The sequence below is a fragment of the Saccopteryx leptura genome, chromosome 2 (assembly GCF_036850995.1).
Source record: "Saccopteryx leptura isolate mSacLep1 chromosome 2, mSacLep1_pri_phased_curated, whole genome shotgun sequence".
NCBI classification, from domain to species: Eukaryota; Metazoa; Chordata; class Mammalia; order Chiroptera; family Emballonuridae; genus Saccopteryx; species Saccopteryx leptura.
The window spans coordinates 245468996-245483457 of record NC_089504.1 but is presented as its reverse complement, the minus strand read 5'-3'; the positions used below and the strand labels follow the sequence as shown (position 1 = coordinate 245483457).

Here is a 14462-nt window from a genome sequence, read left to right as displayed (position 1 = left end):
CTGACTTTGGCCTCCAGTGTATGAATTACTTTGATAGAACCTGACTTTTTTTTCTTCCCTTTGACCAAAACTGAATCTAGACAGCCCTGTGTACAAAATTTGCATAATCCTTGCTTTAGTATTATCTTGCTACAGTTGTAAATGGCCACATTTGAACTTCCCACAAGATGGCAGTATTGTCTTACTCACATACTAAGTGTAGGCACAGGTATGGAAGGTGTAAATAAAATGCGTGCTAGTGGCCCTGGCCGGTTTACTCAGTGGTAGAGCATCGGCCTGGCGTGCAGGGGTCCAGGTTCGATTCCCGGCCAGGGCACACAGGAGGGGCGCCCATCTGCTTCTCCACCCCTCCCCCTCTCCTTCCTCTCTGTCTCTGTCTTCCCCTCCCGCAGCTGAGGCTCCATTGGAGCGAAGATGGCCCGGGGGCTGGGGATGGCTTCTTGGCCTCTGCCCCAGGCGCTGGAGTGGCTCTGGTCGCAGAAGAGCGACGCCCCGGAGGGGCAGAGCATCGCCCCCTGGTGGGCAGAGCGTCGCCCCCTGGTGGGCGTTCCGGGTGGATCCAGGTCGGGCGCATGCGGGAGTCTGTCTGTCTGTCCCCGTTTCCAGCTTCAGGAAAAAAAAAAATGCGTGCTAGTTTTCTGCCCCTCTTAAAACACATCAGCTTGAGTTTTATTTGAATTAATGAGTATAAAATAACTACTAAACTATTATTTAAAGGGGCATAACTATGATTATTTAGAATTAAACAACCTTTCTTTTTTCTTCTTTTTCACAGAGAGAGAGAGAGAGAGAGTCAGAGAAGGGACAGATAGAGACAGACAGACAGGAACGGAGTGAGATGAGAAGCATCAATTATTGTGACACCTTAGTTCATTGATTGCTTTCTCATATGTGCCTTGACCGCGGACCTTCAGCAGACCGAGTAACCCCTTGCTCCAGCCAGCGACCTTGGGTCCAAGCTGGTGAGCTTTTGCTCAAACCAGATGAGCCCGCGCTCAAGCTGGTGACCTCGGGGTCTCAAACCTGGGTCCTTCTGCATCCCAGTCTGACGCTCTATCCACTGCGCCATTGCCTGGTCAGGCTAAATAACCTTTCTTTACTAAACCTTCTTATTGGCCCACAGATCTGGACTTAAATTCTGGCTCTACCACTCTGTGTGCTTAATTTTCTCAACTGTGGAAACCACTGAGTCGTTGTGGGGAGTAAATGAGTACTTAGGACTGCCGGAGAATGATACATGTGCACATGCTTAATAAATGATAGCCATTAACTCAGTGGCTCTCAACTCTGGTGCTCACTGGCACCTCCTGGGGAATTGCTAAAACCTATCCATTGCCAATGTAAATCAAAACCATAATGAGATATCAATTCACACTTATTAAGATACTCATTATTATACAAACAAATGGAAAATAACAAGTGTTGGCAAGAAATATGGGAAAATTGGAAACCTTGGACATTGCTGGTGGGAATGTAAAATGGTACAGTTGTTATGAGAAACAATATGGTAATTCTTTCTAAATTAAGCAGAATTACTACATGATCCAGCAATTCCACTTCTTAGATATATACACACCCATCTTCATAGCAGCATTATTCATAATAGCTAAAAGTGCAAACAACCCAAATGTCTGTCAACAGATATATCGAAAAACAATGTGACATACATACATAACAAAATATTATTCAGCCTTTAAAAGGAAGGAAATTCTGGCACATGCAACATGAATGAACCTTGAAGATATCATGCTACATGAATATTAGCCAGACACTAAGTGACAAATGTTTGATTCCACTTATATGGGGCACCTAGAGTTGTCAAATTCATAGAGACAGAAAGTAAAATGGTGGTTGCCAAGGGCTGGGGGGAGGGGTGGAGGGGGAGTTATTTTTAATGGGGACAGAGTTTCAGTTTTGCTAGGTAAGATTGCAAGAGATGGGTTGAGGTGATGGCTGCACAGCTTTGAGAATGAACTTAATGACGTTGAACAATACACATAAAAATGGTCGGGATGTAAATTATTTTATGATTATTTTATCACGTTTTTTAAAGTTTACAATTTTTTTTGTATTTTTCTGAAGTTGGAAACGGGGAAGCAGTCAGACAGACTCCCGCATTCGCCCAACCAGGATCCACCCGGCATGCCCACCAGGGGGTGATGCTCTGCCCATCTGGGGCATTGCTCTGTTGTTGAGAGTCTTAAACATAAAATTGTGTTGTATTTTATCAAAAGCCTTTTCTGCATCTATTGATAAGATCATGTGGTTTTTGTTCTTTGTTTTGTTGATATGGTGTATTACGTTAACCGTTTTGCGTATGTTGAACCATCCTTGAGATTCTGGGATGAATCCCACTTGATCATGATGTATTATTTTTTTAATATGTTGTTGTATTCGGTTTGCCAGTATTTTGTTTAGTATTTTAGCATCTGTATTCATTAGAGATATTGGTCTGTAGTTTTCTTTCTTTGTGCCATCCTTGCCAGGTTTTGGTATGAGGGTTATGTTGGCCTCATAAAATGTGTTTGGAAGTATTGCTTCTTCTTCAATTTTTTGGAAGACTTTGAGTAGAATAGGAACCAAGTCTTCTTTGAATGTTTGATAGAATTCACTAGTATAACCGTCTGGGCCTGGACTTTTATTTTTGGGGAGGTTTTTAATAGTTTTTTCTATTTCCTCCCTGCTGATTGGTCTGTTTAGGCTTTCTGCTTCTTCATGACTCAGTCTAGGAAGGTTGTATTGTTCTAGGAATTTATCCATTTCTTCTAGATTGTTGTATTTGGTGGCATATAATTTTTCATAGTATTCTACAATAATTCTTTGTATATCTATGATGTCTGTGGTGATCTCTCCTCTTTCATTTTGGATTTTATTATTTGAGTCCTGTGCCTTTTTTCCTTGGTGAGTCTTGCCAAGGGTTTGTCAATTTTGTTGATCTTTTCAAAGAACCAGCTCCTTGTTTTATTGATTTTTTCTATAGTTTTTCTGTTCTCTATTTCATTTATTTCTGCTCTGATTTTTATTATCTCCTTTCTTCGGCTGGTTTTGGGTTGTCTTTGTTCTTCTTTTTCTAGTTCCTTAAGGTGTGAAGTTAAGTGGTTTACTTTGGCTCTCTCTTGTTTGTTCATATAGGCCTGAAGTGATATGAACTTTCCTCTTATTACTGCTTTTGCTGCATCCCAGAGATTCTGATATGTCGTATTTTCATTTTCATTTGTCTGTATATATCTTTTGATCTCTGCGCTTATTTCTTCTTTGACCCATTCATTTTTTTTTTTTTTTTTCATTTTTCTGAAGCTGGAAACAGGGAGAGACAGTCAGACAGACTCCCGCATGCGCCCGACCGGGATCCACCCGGCACGCCCACCATGGGGCGACGCTCTGCCCACCAGGGGGCGATGCTCTGCCCATCCTGGGCATCGCCATGTTGTGACCAGAGCCAGTCTAGCGCCTGAGGCAGAGGCCACAGAGCCATCCCCAGCGCCCGGGCCATCTTTGCTGCAATGGAGCCTTGGCTGCGGAAGGGGAAGAGAGAGACAGAGAGGAAAGCGGGGCGGAGGGGTGGAGAAGCAAATGGGCGCTTCTCCTGTGTGCCCTGGCCGGGAATCGAACCCGGGTCCTCCGCACGCTAGGCCGACGCTCTACCGCTGAGCCAACCGGCCAGGGCCTGACCCATTCATTTTTTAGAAGTATGTTGTTTAGTTTCCATATTTTTGTGGGGTTTTCCCCCTCTTTTTTGCAGTTGAATTCTAGTTTCAAGGCTTTATGATCAGAAAATATGCTTGGTACAATTTCAATTTTTCTAAATTTGCTGATATTGTCTTTGTGGCCCAACATATGGTCAATTCTTGAGAATGTTCCATGTACACTAGAGAAAAATGTATACTCTGTCGCTTTGGGATGAAGTGTCCTGTAGATGTCTATCATATCCAAGTGTTCTAGTATTTCGTTTAAGGCCACTATATCTTTATTGATTCTCTGTTTGGATGACCGATCTAGAGCCGTCAGCGGTGTATTGAGGTCTCCAAGTATGATTGTATTTTTGTTAGTTTTTGTTTTAAGGTCAATAAGTAGCTGTCTTATATATTTTGGTGCTCCTTGGTTTGGTGCATATATATTAAGGATTGTTATGTCTTCTTGATTCAACTTCCCCTTAATCATTATGAAATGACCATTTTTGTCTCTGAGTACTTTTTCTGTCTTGTAGTCAGCATTATTAGATATGAGTATTGCTACACCTGCTTTTTTTTGGGTGTTGTTTGCTTGGAGTATTGTTTTCCAGCCTTTCACTTTGAATTTGTTTTTATCCTTGTTGCTTAGATGTGTTTCTTGTAGGCAGCAAATAGTTGGATTTTCTTTTTTAATCCATTCTGCTACTCTGTGTCTTTTTATTGGTAAGTTTAATCCATTTACATTTAGTGTGGTTATTGACATTTGTGGGTTCCCTACTGCCATTTTATAAATTGCTTTCTGTTAGTTTTGTACCTTGTTTGATTCTTCTCTTTTGTTTTTCTATCATTTGTTTTTGTTTGTTTGTGTTCCATACTTCTTTCCTCTGTTGCTACCTTTTTTAAGTCAAGTGTTTTTGCGGTGGTTTTTTCAAGGGTGGTCACCATTAAGTAATGAAAAGGGTACCTACCATATTCATTGTAGTACCCTATCTTATGAGTATTTCTGCACTTCATCGTCCTTTGCTACTGTTAATCTCCATCCTCTCCCCCCTTTTTTTCCTTTGTTGTCACAGTTTAAGTTTGGTTTTATTGTGTTCTTGGTGGAGCTGTTACTTGTGGTGTTGTTTTCTTTTGTTCTTTGAATCTGGTTGGAAAACCCCCTTTAGTATTTCCTGGAGTGGGGGCTTTCTGCTGATAAATTCTCTCATCTTTTCTGTATTTGTGAATGTTTTTATATCTCCTTCGTACTTGAAGGATAGCTTTGATGGGTATAGTATTCTTGGCTGAAAGTTCCTCTCTTTCAGGGCTTTAAATATTGGGGTCCACTCTCTTCTAGCTTGTAGAGTTTCTGCTGAGAAATCTGATGATAATCTAATAGGCCTTCCTTTATATGTTGTACTCTTCTTTTCCCTGGCTGCCTTGAGAATTTTTTCTTTGTCATTGATTTGTGTCATCTTTATTATGATGTGCCTTGGAGTGGGTTTGTTGGGGTTAAGAAAACTCGGTGTTCTGTTTGCTTCTTGAATTTGAGGCTTTAGTTCTTTCCACAGGCTTGGGAAGTTCTCGTCTATTATTTGTTTGAGTATATTCTCCATTCCATTTTCTTTCTCTTCTCCCTCTGATATACCTATTATTCTTATGTTATTCTTTCTGATGGAGTCAGACAATTCCTGTAGGGCTTTCTCATTTTTTATTATTTTTAAGTCTCTTTCTTCTTCTCTCTGTTGTGCCTCAAGTTGTGTGTCTTCTATTTCACTAATCCTATCTTCAATCTGGGCTGTTCTGTTAGCTAAGCTTGTTACCTCATTTTTCAGCTCGTGAATTGAGTTTTTCATTTCTGTTTGATTTGTTTTTATAGTTTCAATTTCCTTGGTAATATATTCTTTGTGTTCATTGAGTTGTTTTCTGATCTCCCTAAATTGCCTTTCTGTGTTTTCTTGTATATCTCTGAGTATTTTTAAGATTTCTATTTTAAATTCTCTGTCATTTAGCTCCAAGGCTTCCAATATGTTAAGTCTTTTCTCCATAGATTTTTCCACATCTATTTGTGTTACCTCTCTTTCTTTTGTATCATAATATTCGATTTCCTCTTTCTTATTGGCATCTGAGGGTGGTCTTGTTGATAGCACTAATTAGAATTAATAAAGAGTAAAAAGTAAAAAAAAAAAAAAAGGTAAAACACCCCACAAAAAAAAACAACAGTAATAATTTATTATTTCCCCCTTTTTTCTTTCTTCTCTTTCCCTCCTCTCCCCTCCTCAGGGAAATATCGTGATGACCTGTGAATTATATTATGCTAAATGGAATAAAAACTGCCTATAATGGAGGGCCTGATTTGGGGTGAAGAGTTCAAGGGGCAAAAAAAGGGAGTAGGGACCTACTAAATGCAAAAAATAAAAAATAAAAAAAAATTAAAAAAGGAAGAAAATCTTAGACAAGCATAAGATGATTTGCTTGTAAGTGATGGTCAACTAAGAGATATAATGAGAGGGATAAGAGGGAACCAGAAAAAAGGAGGAAAAAAAAAGAATAATAAAGAAGAAAAAAATAAAAATAATAAGTAAAAATCTGTTGTATTAAGTGGAGCGAAGACTAAATACAATGGAGACCTTGGGTTGGGAGGAATGCTAGTGAGTTAAAAAGCAACGTAAGCCTGACCTGTGGTGGCGCAGTGGATAAAGCGTTGACCTGGAAATGCTGAGGTCGCCGGTTCGAAACCCTGGGCTTGCCTGGTCAAGGCACATATGGGAGTTGATGCTTCCAGCTCCTCCCCCTTCTCTCTTTCTGTTTCTCTCTCTCCCTCTCCCTCTCTCCTCTCTGAAAATAAATAAATAAAATTAAAAAAAAAAAAAAAAGCAACGTAAAAAGTACCCGAAATGCCACAAAAATAAACAAACAAACAAGAAAAAAACAAAAACAAAAGCGAAAAAGAAAAATAAATCCAAAAAAAACCCTTGAGTCCCAAATTAACTAATTTGTTCGTGATTGAGGATTAAATGGGAGGAAAGTAAAACGAGAAAAGAAAAAAACGAATAGAAAGGAAAAAATAAGAAAAAGAGAAAAACGAAGGAAGAAAAAAAAAGGAAGAGAAAAAAACAAAATAAAGCAAAACAAACAAAAAAAACAAAAGAGGAGAGAGTGAGAGTTAAGTGTTTTGGAGTATAACCTTAAAGGAAGGTGAGGATGAAGAAGAGAAATAAAATGTAACACTCATGGGTAGTGTAGTTCAAGAAAAGGAAAGCATAAGATGGGCAGAGAATAGAAGGACCGAGGTGGAGGGAATAGAAATAATAATAATAAAGGCAATAAGATAGAAGAAACAAACAACAACAACAAAAAAATTAGTGGAACAAGTTGTAAAGTCTGTGGATTTTTCTTGATTTTGAGAGGTTAACTTCTTCCTTTTTCTTTTCTCTCCCTTTTCCTGGTCGGTGACTCTGTACCCCAGGCTCTGCCCCTGTGTCACACTTAGGTAGGGATTTGCAGTTGATGGGATTCTATGGCAATGTCATATAATTGGCTTTAGTCTTGCTGGTAGTCAAGGCTTGTTGGCATTTGCAGGGTCCAACGGTGAGAGAGTTTGCTTTCCTGGAGTCTCTCTCCTAGTCCCCCCTTCCTGAATTAGCAGCCTGGTGATCCAGCTATAAGGCTGCAACTGCTTCTGCCTGGGGAGTAAGAGGCTCAAAGAGCTGGGAAATCCCCACTCTATCCCCACTCAGCGCAAGGCTTTGGGAAAGGCTCTGGCAGTCAGAGCCTCCAGTGTAATCAGGCAGGCAGGAGTGGGAGTCAATTGTTGTCAAGGTGACTGTTTAGCACCTAGCATTCAGTTGGACCACTCAACCCAGGCTTTCCACACTTTGTAGCCTGTTTTGGCTGGGAAGAAGAGGCACTAGTCTCTGCTTGTGACTAGTGTAGTATAGATCTTATTATCTGCCAAGTCCCTCTTGTTAGCGTTTATCCCTGAATATGGAGGCTCTATCAATCAGAAGTTGCCCCCGCCCCTTTAGCGAGAGGCACTAAAAAATATCACGCCTCTTGTCTTGGATCGCTGAACTGAGAGAGATCTTATCAATTAGAACCCGTGGGTGCGCAGATTTCATGGGTTAAGCTAATTTCAGTGATTGGGTCCGCAGCTGTGCTCCCGAAGGTATTTCAGGCTGCCTGAGCACCCCTCCCCCAACGCTTGATTGTTAGCTTGAATGGCTGGGTGAGGTGCCCCGCCCATGGAGAGAATCTCTCAAGTAGGGAAGACTGCCTTGGCGCCTCTCCCGCTCGCCCCACTGCTGGCGGCTGGGGCGCACCGGGCGCAGGATAATGGGGCACCCTGGGTGTGCGGGCCAGTAGGGCGCTCTGGGCGCGTGGATTGCCCAGGGCACGCGCGCGAATGGGGTGCTCTGGGCACCAGTGGCTGGGGTCTCTCACTCGCAGTGCGCGGGCCGCTGGGAACGTTAGCGGTGCTCGCTCTGCAACCGGACCGGGCGCACGCCGGCGGCTGCTTGCAGCTCCCGAGTGTGGGCGGTGCTCGCTCTGCAACCGGACCGGGCGCACGCCGGCGGCTGCTCGCAGCTCCCGAGTGTGGGCGGTGCTCGCTCTGCAACCGGACCGGGCGCGCGCCGGTGGCTGCTCGCCGCTCCCGAGTGTGGGCCAACTCACCGCAGGCGCACTCCCTCCACGGCTCCCGAGTGTGGGCGGTGCTCGCTCTGCAACCGGACCGGGCGCGCGCCTGTGGCTGCTCGCCGCTCCCGAGTGTGGGCTGACTCACCAAAGGCGCCCTCCCTCTGCGGCTTGAATGAACGTCCCTGCGGTAGCTTCCTCTACACCCTCGTTTCTCAGATTCAAGTGATAACAGTCCTTTCGCTTTCAGTTTGTGTGGAACTCCGGAATGCTCCGAGGATAAATTTTTCTGTTTCTAGTTGATAAATTTGTTGTGATTTTGGGGAGATCTGTCGGACGCGCTGCTCACGGCGCCATTTCCGTGACGTCACTCCATTGCTCTGTTGTAACCAGAACCATTCTAGCGCCTGAGGCAGAGGCCATGGAACTGTTCTCAGCACCTGGGCCAACTTTGCTCCCATGGAGCCTTGGCTGCGGGAGGGGAAGAGAGAGAGATGAAGGAGAGGGAGAGGGGTGGAGAAGCAGATGGGCGCTTCTCCTGTGTGCCCTGGCGGGGAATCAAACCCGGGACTTCCACATGCTGGGCCATCACTCTACCACTGAGCCAACCAGCCAGGGTCTAAAGTTTACAAATTTTTAAAAACACTTTTAAAAAAGAAATGACCAGAATGGCAATAGAAAATTTTGGGGTAGATCCCAGGCATCAGCATCTTATAAAAATCCCCTTAGGGCTCGGTTGCAGAGTGAGCATCAAAAAGTCTGTGGGTGGGACAGTCACGGCTCGGATGGAGCTGAGAAGGGAGAGCAGTGGAGAAACTCCAGAGGCCCACACTGAGGACAACCCTTTCTGGCCTCCTGCGCACCCACTCTGGCTCTGCATCCATCTCCTGATGCTCAGCAGCTAGCATTCAGGAGGCTGAGAGATGCTCTGAACACTGAGGTCTACTAAACGCAAATTTGGGTAGTGGCTTTGAACCAAAAGGTTGTGAAAGGTGGCACTGGGACTGAAGTCTGGAAATAAGCCCACTTGTTAGGACCCATCTTCCTTACTGCAAAGTCCTACATGGAGCCTAGGGCAGTGGTCCCCAGCCCCCGGGCTGCACACTGGTAGCAGTCCATGGGCCATTTTGTACCGATCCGCAGAGAAAGAATAAATAACTTACATTATTTTCGTTTTATTTATATTTAAGTCTGTAGGATGTTTTATTTTTAAAAAATGACCAAATTCCGTCTGTTACATCCATCTAAGACACTCTTGAGGCTTGTCTCGGTCACGTGATACATTTATCCGTCCCACCCTAAAGGCCGGTCTGTGAAAATATTTTCTGACATTAAACCAGTCTGTGTCCCCAAAAAGGTTGGGGAGCACTGGCCTAGAGGGCACATGCGTCCAGAGAGCCTCCATCCCTCCAGCAGGATGGGCTGAGCTGGCTTGTGCTGTGGGTGAACATCATGCCTCACAGGAGTGCCCCCTCCAGTGGTCTGGAAGACCTGGACCACAAGCTGACTCCTCCGGGTTCAGTGGCCTCCTGGGGCCCTGAAGAAGGGAGGTTGTCTTGAAGTTGGGGGACACTTCTCTGTTGTGACTGTAATCACCTCGAGCAAGGCTCCAAGGAATTCAGAGCTGTGTGAGGAATCCTTGCCCCTCCCTGGGCTTTCCCTCTGGTAAGAGGTGGGCTTGGCTTCAGAATGACAGATGCGGCCTGTGGGATGGTGAAGTCAGTGGGCAGTCTTAAAGAAATGTCTAATAATTCAGGAGTAATGGAGCTATGAAAAAGAAATGACCAGAATGGCAATAGAAAATTTGGGGGTTGAGCCCAGGCATCGGCATCTTATAAAAATCCCCTTAGGGCTCGGTTGCAGAGTGAGCATCAAAAAGTCTGTGGGTGGGACAGTCACGGCTTGGATGGAGCTGAGAAGGGAGAGCAGTGGAGAAACTCCAGAGGCCCACACTGAGGACAACCCTTTCTGGCCTCCTGCGCACCCACTCTGGCTCTGCATCCATCTCCTGATGCTCAGCAGCTAGGATTCAGGAGGCTGAGAGATGCTCTGAGCACTGAGGTCTACTAAACGCAAATTTGGGTAGTGGCTTTGAACCAAAAGGTTGTGAAAGGTGGCACTGGGACTGGAGTCTGGAAATGAGCCCACTTGTTAGGACCCATCTTCCTTACTGCAAAGTCCTACGTGGATAGAAAACTGCAGTTATCTTCTCTGGTGACTCGGCAGCCTAGGGCAGTGGTCCCCAGCCCCCGGGCCGCGCACTGGTACCACCAGTCCATGGTCCATTTGGTACCGATCCTCAGAGAAAGAATAAATAACTTACATTATTTTCGTTTTATTTATATTTAAGTCTGTAGGATGTTTTATTTTTTAAAAATGACCAAATTCCCTCTGTTACATCCATCTAAGACACTCTTGACGCTTGTCTCTGTCACGTGATACATTTATCCATCCCACCCTAAAGGCCAGTCCGTGAAAATATTTTCTGACACTAAACCAGTCTGTGGCCCAAAAAAAGTTGGGGAGCACTGGCCTAGAGGGCACGTGCGTCCAGCGAGCCTCCATCCCTCCAGCAGGATGGGCTGAGCTGGCTTGTGCTGTGGGTGAACATCATGCCTCACAGGAGTGCCCCCTCCAGTGGTCTGGAAGACCTGGACCACAAGCTGACTCCTCCGGGTTCAGTGGCCTTCTGGGGCCCTGAAGAAGGGAGGTTGTCTTGAAGTTGGGGGACACTTCTCTGTTGTGACTGTAATCACCCCGAGCAAGGCTCCAAGGAATTTAGAGCTGTGTGAGGAATCCTTGCCCCTCCCTGGGCTTTCCCTCTGGTAAGAGGTGGGCTTGGCTTCAGAATGGCAGGTGTGGCCTGTGGGATGGTGAAGTCAGTGGGCAGTCTTAAAGAAATGTCTAATAATTCAGGAGTAATGGAGCTATGAAAGGACTATCCTGGGAGCTGGGAAAGGGGCCCCAAACCTTCCCATCACCCCTATGGATCTCTGCCCTGTCTTCCAGCCTGGGCCTGTCCTTTGCCACATGAGCCAAGTCAGAGGTGAATCTGATGCTCAGAGTTAAGTCCCTCCTGGACCACTATTATGCACCCATGCACACACGAGCACACACACACACAGACACACACTCACGTGTACATGCTTAAACACCTGTTAAACACCTGAGAAGAAATTGGTTGTAGCCTCTATGAAACTATTAAAAAACTAGCTATGATACACTGTTGTAATTTTCCCTGGGAACTGAAAGGCAGAAACTGCAGGCTAAACCAAAACACAAGGCTAGTATGTTCCAAAAGGAAATTTTATTTTATTTTATATTATTTATTTATTACAGGAACAGAAAGAGAGGGATAGATAGGGACAGACAGACAGGAACGGAGAGAGATGAGAAGCATCAATCATCAGTTTTTTGTTGTGACACCTTAGTTGTTCATTGATTGCTTTCTCATATGTGCCTTGACCGCGGGCCTTCAGCAGACCGAGTAACCCCTTGCTCAAGCCAGCGACCTTGGGTCCAAGCTGGTGAGCTTTGCTCAACCAGATGAGCCTGCGCTCAAGCTGGCGACCTCGGGGTCTCAAACCTGGGTCTTCTGCATCCCCGTCCGACGCTCTATCCACTGCGCACCGCCTGGTCAGGCAGGAAATTTTATTTTAAAAGTGCCTGGGCCCTGGCTGGTTGGCTCAGCGGTAGAGCGTCGGCCTAGCGTGCGGAGGACCCGGGTTCGATTCCCGGCCAGGGCACACAGGAGAAGCGCCCATTTGCTTCTCCACCCCTCCGCCGCACTTTCCTCTCTGTCTCTCTCTTCCCCTCCCGCAGCCAGGGCTCCATTGGAGCAAAAGATGGCCCGGGCGCTGGGGATGGCTCTGTGGCCTCTGCCCCAGGCGCTAGAGTGGCTCTGGTCGCAATATGGCGACGCCCAGGATGGGCAGAGCATCGCCCCCTGGTGGGCAGAGCGTCGCCCCATGGTGGGCGTGCCGGGTGGATCCCGGTCGGGCGCATGCGGGAGTCTGTCTGACTGTCTTTCCCCGTTTCCAGCTTCAGAAAAAGGAAAAAAAAAAAAGAAAAAGTGCCTGGGTGTAGGCAGGCTGAGACCAGCAAAGGGTGTCAGCCTTGAGCTGCATAGCTGCAGATATAGGGGCTATGGGTGGATTAGCATATCCTGGTTTATGGTCTTGGTCACTGACTCGATGGTGAGCAGGAGGAGGGGGACTCAGCTCCAGAAGCACCTCCTCTGCAAGTTTTCTTCTGATGTAACACAGGCCTTATCAGTGTGGTCTTAATTGGTGTCCTTAGTAAATCTTCAAGACAGCCAGGATCAGGTATCTCCCAGAAACAGAAACAGCCGGGTCCTGGCACCTCTGGGCCTGTGACCAGGCTTTTATAAACAACTATCATGATTTAAACTCCCCTAATTGCCAGGTCCCTCCCTAATGTAAGCTTTTCTTGACATTCCTGCAAAGGTAAACTTTTTGCTATGTTTCAAAGTAAAGGCCAGAAGTCATTAAGAGAGGGAATAGCAAGCAAATTAACTATAAACTTACAGTGGGGGATGGGAATGTTCTGTTTCAAGCCCTTCCTCCGCCTTTGGGCCTGCATTGGTCTCGGGGTGGCAGCACAGTAGCCATTTTACCCATGAGGGACAACAGGGATGTCACACTTCTACAGAAAGTGCTGAGAATAACTTAGTTGATTCGAGCATCGGCCCCACACGGGAGCTGCTAGGTGGATCCTGAGTGGACTGCATGCAGGAGTCTGTCTCACTATCATAATCCTCTCACTTCAAAAAAAAAAAAAAAAAAAAGACGGGAAGACATGATGGTGCTGGAGTAGGCGGACGTACCAACATCCACCTCCCAGAACCAAAGTGGATTACAAACTAATTTTAAGAACTATCATCTGGAAAAACCAACTTTGGACTAAACTAAGAGGACTCTTCAACCAAGGAACACTGAAGAAGCCACACCGAGACTGGTAGGAAAAGCAGAAACACAGAGAGGGCTGCCCAGCTCCCTGGAGCAAATGGCAGCCGGGAGAGACTTGCGTGGTGGGAAGTGAGTTTAGCAGAGAGGGGAAGGTCCTGAGTCCCAGGAACAAAGCCCCAGCCTGCAGCCCCAGAGCCTAGAAGAGGCTTAAGGACATATTTAGCTGGAAACAAATCAGGATACTGTTTGTGAGAAAGAGACTGATTTCTCAGACCCAGGATTCTTCTTAAAGGGACCACACAGAACACCTCTCTCACAACCACTCACCCGGGACTCCGAGGGACGGGGAGACAGGAGAGTCCCGGAGTAGCAGGAAGAGAGTGTAATCTAAAAGGCACTGGGAGAAACATTTTGAGAGACAGCCACCCTAAACCCTGGGATGAGTCACTCCCCAAATCTGAAGTGAATATTTCCCCTGGAAACAGCAATACCAGCAAATGGAAGCAGAACACCAGCCAAACAAGCTCTCCTGCGGCACTCAGAGCAGAGTTGCTTAGAAGGAGGGAGCTTTCGGGTCTACAGTAGTGAGTGTTAGGGTCTGAGCTGCAGCGCCTACACCCCACATGGCTGAGGGCTTGCCGGAGGGTGGGTGGCTGTCGTGGGACGCGAAGGCGCGGTTCTGCTGGCAAGGGCGGAAGCCGGCTGGCCGCCACTGGGCTCAGGTGTGAGCTCAGTCTTGCCCAGCTGGGGAGGAGGGAATGTGTAAAAGCGGTCAAGCCCAGCTGCCGGCAGCCTGTAATCCAGCCTGTGGGAGAAGGGCAGGAACCCCGGAAGGGGTGGAGACCAGTCTGTGAGCAAGGGCGCAGGAGCACAGCCTTGCCCCACCCGTGGAACTGAGGCTTGTGGCCTGTATCAGGAACCAGCTCCTCCCACAGGGGTGGAGCCAAAATCCCAGAACAGGCAGAGTTCTGCTACTGAGCTGAGTGGAGCCAAGGCTAGCAGCCTTTCCACAAGTGGGCTCCTCCTGCAAGGGTGGGGCGAAAGCCCAGAAACAGGCGGAGACCCACAGCTGAGCAAAGGTGCTCACCACTGCCCTCAGGGCTGAGCATAATGCCACCCACGGGGGCAGGGCAAAGGCCAAGGCCACCAAGGCTTGTGCACCCGAGCACAAGATCACAGCCAATGCCGTGAAGGAGAGGTGGAAACCACAGCAACAACCCCAGTGAGCAGGCACTGGCAACACCCAAAC

At 46.5% G+C, this 14462-nt stretch overlaps 1 protein-coding gene and 1 pseudogene across 1 annotated transcript in view; both read left to right on the top strand.

The window, feature by feature from the left end:
- LOC136395739 (calcium/calmodulin-dependent protein kinase kinase 2-like) overlaps positions 1 to 14462 on the top strand; it is a 1028348-nt gene that overhangs the window by 798034 nt on the left and 215852 nt on the right.
- LOC136393981 (keratin, type II cytoskeletal 8-like) overlaps positions 1 to 14462 on the top strand; it is a 50829-nt pseudogene that overhangs the window by 12754 nt on the left and 23613 nt on the right.